The sequence below is a fragment of the Drosophila suzukii genome, chromosome 2R, assembly GCF_043229965.1.
Source record: "Drosophila suzukii chromosome 2R, CBGP_Dsuzu_IsoJpt1.0, whole genome shotgun sequence".
NCBI classification, from domain to species: Eukaryota; Metazoa; Arthropoda; class Insecta; order Diptera; family Drosophilidae; genus Drosophila; species Drosophila suzukii.
This window is the reverse complement of record NC_092081.1, coordinates 279,819-289,712: the sequence shown is the minus strand read 5'-3', so window position 1 is coordinate 289,712 and position 9,894 is coordinate 279,819. Positions and strand designations below refer to the sequence as shown.

General features: G+C 37.7%; 1 long non-coding RNA gene across 1 annotated transcript; it reads right to left on the bottom strand.

Annotated features, from left to right (window-relative positions):
- Positions 1–7,733: 7,733 nt before the first annotated feature.
- On the bottom strand, positions 7,734–8,851 carry LOC139352555 (uncharacterized). Its single transcript, XR_011603773.1, has 2 exons — positions 8,331–8,851; positions 7,734–8,238 (listed from the first exon to the last, which is right to left on the bottom strand). It is a non-coding gene; the product is annotated as an uncharacterized lncRNA (long non-coding RNA).
- Between the last annotated feature and the right edge of the window lie 1,043 nt (positions 8,852–9,894).

Genomic DNA, 9,894 nt, shown 5'->3' with positions numbered 1-9,894 from the left:
CCTCCTATGGAGTTTCCTTGGTTTTTTGCCCAGCAGCAACGGTGGCTCGAACCGCTTCAGACCACTTATCATTATTATTTGCCGATCATGCAGCCAGTATTTCAAATACTATTTAGACTAACTTTCTGTTTGTTTTTTATCGTTAATCCAAAAGTGTATTTCAATTCCGTTAATTGTGCCCGACAATATTTCAGTTTCCTTTGCCCACAATTGTACACTTAAAAAAATTCCAGTAGATATTACAATGCTACTACCCAACTCATATATTCCTCAAATATATTTTTACCCGTTTCTTTACTCTACGAGTAAGAGTATACTAGATTCGTAATACTTGGATTTTAGTATGGATTTGGTGTCGCGGACGGTCAGCTGTGGCCATAAGTGGCCACTGTGAACGCTCCAGGTGCTCCTACCCCAAAGTTATCCGCCTGTAAAATCCGACGCGATCAATTCAATTCCTTATGGCCACAGCTGACCGTCTGATCCAATTTGAGGCCACTGTAAACGCTCCAGGTGCTCCTACCCCAAAGTTATCCGCCTGTAAAATCCGTCGCGATCAATTCAATTCCTTGTGACATATGCTCCGATTGCGTGGTGGCTTAGGCGGATTTTGATTATGATATCATGACGAAAAATAATTTCCAATTTTAATTCAGAAGTAAGGAAACGGAAACGGGCTAGAAATTAACTAGAACTTAGAAACCAATCGAAGTCCGAAAAAATATTCGTTCACATTGTCGGATAGGCAAATTCAATAAATATTTCTTTATCGGATGTTCGGATTGTTATATGTTATATGTTATGGACTTACAATATGCTTGTTTGGAAGGAACATTTATTGTGAGCCCTTGACCCACTGTGCGCAGGTAAAAATGTCGTTGTTCGTACGTGTCTCAATGTACGAATATGGGGTTCGAATTGCGTTGAAATCGAAAAAATGTTTGCGGGAATTGTGAAGACTTTGCTTATCTTTCTTTGTCGGTCCGTTTGTTTGTCACCTGCACAATATAGTTGCTGACGTTTTGCTAAAGAAAAATTTGTGGATATTGTAACTACATATGTTTTTATTTTAGAAATAATTTAGCAGTAATCGTAGGTCGAGAAAAACAGTTTGAGTGGACTGTATTAGGGGATTAAGGGTTTAAGGGGATGTTTGGTCACGCCGCAGCCTAATTAGATTCTAAAAATTCCAACTCTTAACGTAAATTAAATTTTCGATGTTTGCTTTTGCCTTTTCTATTTGCCCTGCGTGGCAACTCTTCCATTTGCTGTAATTGCTACTCCCTTTTTAATTTCTTTTGACAATCGCTGCCTGGCCCTTTGTCCACGGCAAGCATCTACTTTAGTTAGTTCGATTTTGTACTCGCTCGCTGAAGGCACGTTCGAAGATCGCCTGCCAATTCTTTATATCCTTGCAGAGGGCAATATGATTTCAGTCAGAAGTTTGCAACGCAGTGAAGGAGTCCCCATAAACTATATATATTCTTGATCATCACCACTAGACGAGACGATCTAGCCATGTCCGTCTGTCCGTCCGTTTGAACGGAAACTAGTCTCTCAGTTTTAAAGCTACCGGGCTGAAACTTTTCAAAAAATCTTCTTTCTTTTGCAGGTAGTGTGTGAGTCGGAACCAGCCTAATCGAAAAACTTTATCTTATAGTTCCCATAGGAATAATAGAAAAACAAAATTTTAAAAAATTATATCTTTGGTGTTTTTTGACCTCGTAGGCTTGGAAATAACATTTTTTAATTAGTTCTGTATTTTGAATTTAATTTTATCAAAATCGGACGACTATATCATATAGCTGCCATAGGAACGGTCGGAAAATTGGTGGGGAAAATAATATGAAACCAATTATAGCTTCGGTGTTTTTTGACATGTTATCTTATAATATTGGAAATATAATTTTTTGTATTTTTAAGAATTTCAAATTAAATTTAATAATTATCACTGCAAGGGTATACAAACTTCGGCTTGCCGAGGTTAACTTCCTTTCTTCGTTTTATATACCTTCGCTAGTTAAAAGGCACAGACAAATCGGTCTGCCTGCCCAACCAACGAATCTTAAAAATAAACAATCATAAAAATTTAACTTTGTAAATAAGGCTTTGGTGCCATTTAGAATAAACTTAGTGCTTAATTAATTGAAAATTTGAGCGGTATTATTTTATTTGGGCACCAACAAAAGGCAGCGTTAGTGAAACGACGTGATCTAAAAACAATAAAAAAGAGGGAGAACGCTATAGTCGAGTACCTCGACTATCAGATACCCGTTACTCAGCTAAAGGAACCATAGGGAAATGGAGATTTGAAAGCAGTATAGCGGTAGACGGCCGGTTTTAGGCGTTATGGTCGTTAGAGTGGGAGTGGCAAACTATTGGGGGTCAATCGATAGGTATTGACGAGACTAATACATTTCAGTTAAAATTTTTTGTCTAGCATTAAATTTGTGGGCACCACAGATTTGGGCTGTTTGTGGGCGTTAAAGTGGGCGTGGCATCTTTGCGTAATAAACTTGCGCTGCGTACAAGGCTACGGAATCTAAATCTGAAATCCCAATTCTCTATCTTCTATAGTTTTTGAGATATCCGCGTTCAAACTTACGATTTTTTGATTTTTTGAAGTTTGTGGGCGTTAAAGTGGGCGTGGCAAATTTTTTTTGGGCTATTCAATAGGTGTTGTTGAGGACAATACATTTCAGTTAAAATTTGTATTCAAGCATCAAAACTGTAGAAGCCACGGTCTTGGGCGGTTTGTGGGCGTTAGAGTGGCCGTGGCACATTGCTGAAACAAACTTGCCCTGCGTAAGAAGCTCAGGAATCTGCAAGTCAAATCTCGATAGCCTAGCTCTTATAGTTTCCGAGATCTCAGCGTTCATCCGGACGGACAGACGGTCAAACGGACAGACAGACATGGCTTGATCGACTCGGCTAGTGATCCTGATCAAGAATATATATACATACATACATACCCCTTTACTCTACGAGTAACATTCATATATACCCTTTTACTCTACGAGTAACGGGTATAACTAGAGTGCTACCAAACAAATTTTTTTTAGATATTTTCGTTCCATGTACATAAGCGCAAGCGGTATATTTTTGGTTTCCTCTTTGTGCCTTCGTTCCCGCTTTGAACGTTTTACAGCGGCGACGTTTTTGTGACAATATGGCCCAAGAAAGTTATTTCTGATTGAAGAAACTTTCATTTGTCATAGCGAAGTGTTAAACTGCTCTCTTTAAGAATTCGAAAGAATTTTTCGAGTCGTTGGATACCCTCATCAAACGTTTTGCTGGGAACTATGACGTCATCTAAATATGCGAGTACCTCACCTGGCTCCATACGTTTGACTATTTTGTTCAAGACCGCTTGAAAAACTGCTGGGGCATTGACGAGACCGAACGGCATCCTGTTATATTCGTATTGGCCGTCTGAAGTTACAAATGCTGTGAATTGTTGGATAATTCGCAAACCGCGACTTGATGATATCGCATACGCAAGTCCAGCTGAGAAAAATATGCATTCCCGGCTAATTGGGCAAATTGTTCCTTCAGATTTGGCATTGGAAACGGCATTTTGACGGCAATACTGTTTTTCAACGACGACAATTCCAGATGCATAAGAAGAGTCCGAAGGACGAATAATATCACTATCGAGTAACTCGGAGATAATATTACCGACGACAGGTCTAAGTGCAAAAGGCGTACGGTAGGGCTTAGGGTAGCACGGAACGTTTGATGTTAATGTTATTTCCATTTTAGTTAGAGGACATTTACCGAGCTCATTAGCTTTCTCCGCAAAGCAAGAAGCGTTTTACAATATCAATCCGTTTATCCGTTCGAATATTCACTACGTAACACTCGTTACCGAGAGTGATCAATTTGTTTCCATCGCGACAAAGGATATCCTTACCCAAAAGTACATTTTCAGTTATTAGTTTATCTTCTACGACCAAAACTTCAACTTCGTAAACAGAATCGTCAATCACAATTTTCACGAAAAGTTTCTGTGTGCAAAGGAATTTCCCACCACCAAATCCGTTCAGAGTAACAGCACATCGTTGTAAAACACCTACGTTTTCGGCGAATGACTTTCGAATTAGCGTTCGCGTACTGCCTGGATCTACGAATGCGACGGTTTCATTGCCGTTTACCGAGATCAATTTGGAGATTTCCGAATCAGAATCAGAGTCAATTTAATTAATTTTTGGCACTGTTTTTGTGCTATCAGGGCAGCTGGCAGAATCGTGTGCTATGCGATTGCAGTGCGTGCAACGAGACTCGCGCTGGGACTCAGGACATTTCGAAGAATAATGTCCAACCTTCTGACAATTGTAGCATTTAACCAATACTTCGACCTTATCGTTAAAAGGACGTTTTGTAACAAAGGATGAATTCGGCTTATGAACGCTGACGTTAAGATCCCGTTTGTTTGACATTTGACTGGCGTTATGCTTTATGATATTATGCGCTGAGTATGCAAGAATATCGCGTAGAAGTTCGTTACACGAAACATAACTGTTGGATACCTTTCTCTTTAAATCGTAGTCGTTAATCCCGTTGATAATGTGTGTGCAAATTGCTGAATCTGGTAGCTCACCCCTTTTACCTAAGGCTAGCATCTTGTAGAAATAATCAGCCGGTGACTCGGTGGAATCTCTATGCGTTTTTGACATCTTAAGGTGAACGTGTGCCGGATTGCTAAAACATGGAAAGTCATTTAAAAATCTTGCAGTAAACTGGGGCCATGTTTGAAATATTTGATCCGTAGAGTCTACCCAACAACGAGCAGCACCCAGCATCTTTTGTTGAACTGCAAATATTACCTTACGATCATCCCAACGATAAGCGTTACGAAGGGAGTTAACACGCTTTACAAATTGGTGTGAGTTCAAGGATTTACCAGAAGCCAGTACGAGCATACAGATACTCGTTATACATCGGTTGATGTATTGGAAAAGTACTGTATTGATTAAATTCGTTTGCCGAAGTTACAAAATTTCCAAAGTTTGACTAAGTGACCGGGATGTTTACGTTTGGCTGTGATGTAGCACAGTCTGCAAATTTTTGTGACGTAGAAAACTGCACGGTGTGTGGCTGAGTCGGGTGGATAACATTTCGCTGTGACGTAGCAAAGTGCATGTTGTGTGGTTAAGTTGGGTAGTTATAGTTTTGCTGTGATTGAAACGTTGCCAAGTTTACGTTTGAGACATTCGTTAATTTTTGCACATGCATCTCGCTGGATCGTAGGTCGATTTCTTGTTGTTGCCGTTTTTATACCCTTGCAGAGGGTATAATGATATCAATCAGAAGTTTGCAACGCAGTGAAGGAGACGTTTCCGACGTTTCCCATAAAGTATATATATTCTTGATCAGCATCACTAGACGAGTCGATCTAGCCATGTCCGTCTGTCCGTCTGTCCGCCCGTTTCTACGCAAACTAGTCTCTCAGTTATCGGTCTGAAATCCATAGGATTAATAGGAATAATCGGAAAAAAATGTAAAAAATTATATCTTTGGTGTTTTTTAACATATTACCTCCTTTCCTTGGAAATAACATTTTTTAATTAGTTTTGAATTTCGAATTTAATTTTATCATAATCGGAAGACCATATCATATAGCTGCCATAGGAACGATCGTAAAATTGATGGGAAAATAGTATGAAACAAATTATAGCTTCGGTGTTCCTTAACATATAACCTCCTACGCTTGGAAATAACATTTTTTAATTAATTTTGAATTTAATTCTTTTAAAAGCGGACGACTATATCATATTGCTGCCATTGGAACGATCGGAAAATTGGTCGGAAAATAATATAAAACAAATTAAAGCTTCGGTGTTTTTTAACATTTTTTTTGGGTCAATCGATAGGTATTGATAAAAACAATACATTTTAGTAAAAAATAAGGAAGAACGCTATAGTCGAGTACCTCGACTATCAGATACCCGTTACTCACCTAAAAGGAACAAAGGGAAATGGAGATATGCAAGTAACAAAGCGAGATTGAAATGCGCCACCTATCGGCGGTGAACAGATTTAAGCGTTATGGGCGTTTGAGTAGGCATGGAAATTTTTTTTTTGATCAATCGATAGGTATTGACGAGGCCTATACATTTCAGTTAAAATGCTGTATCTAAAATAAAAATTGTGGGCGCCACAGGCTTGGGCGGTTTTTGGGCGTTAGTGTGGGCGTGCCATATTCGCGTAACAAACTTGCGCTGCGTACAAGGCTACAGAATCTAAATCTGATATCCCCATTCTCTATCTTTGATAGTTTCCGAGATATCCACGTTCAAATTTAAGATTTTTTGAAGTTTGTGGGCGTTAAAGAGGGCGTGGCTAACTTTTGGGTTAATGGATAGGTATTGATGAGAACAATACATATCAGCTAAAATTTTTATTCTAGCATCAAAACTGTAGGAGCCACAGTTTTGGGCGGTTTGTGGGCGTTAGAGTGGGCGTGGCACATTGCTGAAACAAACCTGCGCTGCGTTAGAAGCTCAGGAATCTGCATGCCAAATATCAATAGCCTAGCTCTTGTTGTTTCCGAGATCTCAGCGTTCATCCGGACAGACAGACAGACGGACAGACGGACATGGCTAGATCGACTCGGCTACTGATCCTGATCAAGAATATATATACTTTATGGGGTCGGAAACGCTTCCTTCTGCCCGTTACATACTTTTCGACGAATCTAGTATACCCTTTTACTCTACGAGTAACGGGTATAAGAACGGGAATTACAATTTTGTGTTGAAAATTACGTTTTAGAGCTAAAAAACTACTAGAATTGGCGAAGTTTTTTGTGTTGGTGGATTTGCTTAGCCTTTCCATATTGTCTAAAGCTTGGTCAAGCACGTAAGGAAGTTCAAAGAAAGTCTTGGTTTGGTATTTAATAGGCATATTGCATCCTTTTACTTTAGCCTCATCTAACGTAGGTCTATTCGTCTTAATAACTTCTGTTATTTCATTATTGACGTTTAAAGTAATAGGCTTAGCAAAGGTACTTTTGCTTAAAAGGTTTTTAAACCGTCTATACTCTGTGCCAATATTTTGAAAAGGGTTTGAACAAAAAGAAATAATATTTTCAACTGGTTGCTTAACAGTGTCTGGAACACTTTTTAAAAATACATGTCTTAGAGCATTAGCTATAGTCGTTGTTACAGTTTGAATTTTTTCCTGAGTGGTGAGTACATCTTTTCGACAAAAAGTTTTTGTGGAATGTAACTCAAGTAAAATTTTTTGACAAACTTAAGTAATTTGTGATTGAAACATTAAAAAAGTTCATTCGTCGATATTTACATTACCTTCGTTCGGGTTTTCAAAAACTATGTTTCCTTCACTAAAGTTATGGTCATCGGAAAAATTTTTCTTATCATTTTTGCATTAAAAACAATACATTGTTTTGAAATTGATTTTTTTAATGAATTTTTAATTTTTTGTGTATGGTTTTTATGCTCTTTAAATTTTTTAAAACTTAAAAATTCCTTAAAAAACTCGGCTTTTTTTTGAGTGCACTTAAACTGTTTTATTTTCATCATTCCGTGGAAGACTTTCAGGTGTGGAAAGTAACAAATATTTTCATTAAAGTATTTAAAGCATTTAAAGAATTTCATTTTGCTATGTTTTTAAATGTGTTTGTTTTCTTATTTAATAAGTATGTTTATAAGAAATAATAAAAAAAGTAAATATAAAAAATTAATGAATTCGTAAAACTTAAAAATTGTACAGAACTTTCAAAAGTCTGAGTGAAATTCGTTTTTTTTTTTTGTTTTTAAAGGTTTCTTAAGGTAATGCATCAAATTTGTCACTGAGTGACTCATTTTGTCTCTTGGACAATTTATGTCAAAATAAGATTCCATACCCAATAAGATTCTTCTGAATACTTTAAATTAAAAACATGAACAATTTTAAATAGGGTATCTAAAGCCCCTATAAAGGAGTGAAACTTGAGTCGATAACTACCATAGAAAACAAAAAACTCTTGATCTTCGTCATCGTTTTCATCAACCACCACCATATAGCGTTGTACTAGAATGTTGTCTATCTCAGACTTGCGCTTTTTCCGTTCCTTCTCCTCCTGCACATTGTTAATAGGGCCTATTTCAATAACTCTAATGTTAATCGAATCTTGAATCGAAGGCACATGAACTTGTGGGTTTGATTGTTTGCAGCTCCTCACAGTCGGCTTTAATATGCAGTGCAGCCATTTAAATAAAGCGCAATTTTTGACATCTGAGAAGAAAATTAAAATTAGTATGGTATTTAACATTTTATGTTCTAAAATCAATTTAGATTTAATTGAAAAAGCTTAACGACATACGCACCATCCTTAATTTCGGAAAATAAGCTGATATAATATGCATTTTTAAGATTTCCATCGAAAAACGCAGTTAGTATTTCAATGGTTTTATTCCATAAAGTCATTAGCGTGTAGGACTTCCCTGGGAATCGTTTGTCGAAGTCAATACCTATCTAAAAATGTAAAAAAATAAAATAAAATAAGCATGAAATCTATAAAGGCATAAAATATACAGAAAACACAACAACTAATATACAAAACAACACAAACAAAACAAAAGGATTGCATTAAAAAAATATGACTTCAAAGTAACTGGCGCTCGCTTGCTTAAAAATTGGAAAGGTAGCAATTATATCATTAAGATTATTTGAGTTTTTGTTAATGAATTTTGCGTGATAATCATAAGTTTCTTCCCAAAGTTCGATACATTCAGGCTCCGATCCATTCATAAATTTTAGTTTTGCGACTAATTCGATTTTACTCTCATTTTCCGACGCGGATTCTGAACTGCTGAGACGACGTTTTAATAAAATATATCTTTTTCGATTCAAGTTGTGAATAACAACATTGTTCTCTGAAGAGAGCGGAGGTGTCTCGTGCGAGCTCCGCGAAAAGTGCAAGAAAATTGATAAACTAAATGCAAGCAAAACACAAAAACTAAACTGGTTAATTTCAAATAAGCGAAAAGACGCTAAAACCCTAACCAATTTAAACCAGCACATAATTATTTTATCTTATAATAGTAAATAAGTGCCACGCTAATAAAAGCTCAATGAGCTACGAACAAAATAAAGAGCGACCAAGCTCCGCGAGCCGAAGAGACGGTTACTTTTCGTATGTCTCAACGTGTGATAGCGAAGTGCAAAAAACGACACTACTGTCGGTCGATAGCCAAGGAGCACGATCTTGCTTACCATTCTTACTTACGGCTACCCCACTCCACACCATCAGTTTCGACCCCTGGCGCACCAACAACATGCAACGGTAAAACTTCTGCATCCGCACTAAATTTGTCAGCAACAACTACAGCTACGGCAAAAAAAAAAACAACATCAACCACAGCTACGGCTTTTACTTCGGAATCGACTGCAACCGCAGCTCTAAATTCAACGGAAACAAAAACCACGAAACCATCTAAATCAAAACAAAATTAAGCAAGCGGGTCCGGCCATACAGACCGGACTAGATCGGTAAATCCATATCAAGCGTAAGCTTAGCCCGCAGAACACCGCGGTAGGTAACAAGTCAAAAATAATCCAAAAGCAATAGATTTGCGCTTCTAGATGAAAATAAACCAGAAATGGCTCAGGAGAACCAACCGAAACCAAAGCCCCCACCAATTTACATTGGGGAGAAAATCTCGAACGCCTCAACAAAATTGTTGCGCTACCCGGGGACGGAAACTTTCATGTTGTTCCGGTCACAAAAGGGGATATCCATGAAACCAAGCTTCAGACCAAATCTGAAGAACATTTCAGAACTGTATCCAAATACCTGGAGGAAGCTAGGAAAAGCTACTACACGTCACGTACCAACTAAAAAGCAGCAAGGGCCTGCAAGTGGTAATAAAAGGAATCGAGTCCGAGGTA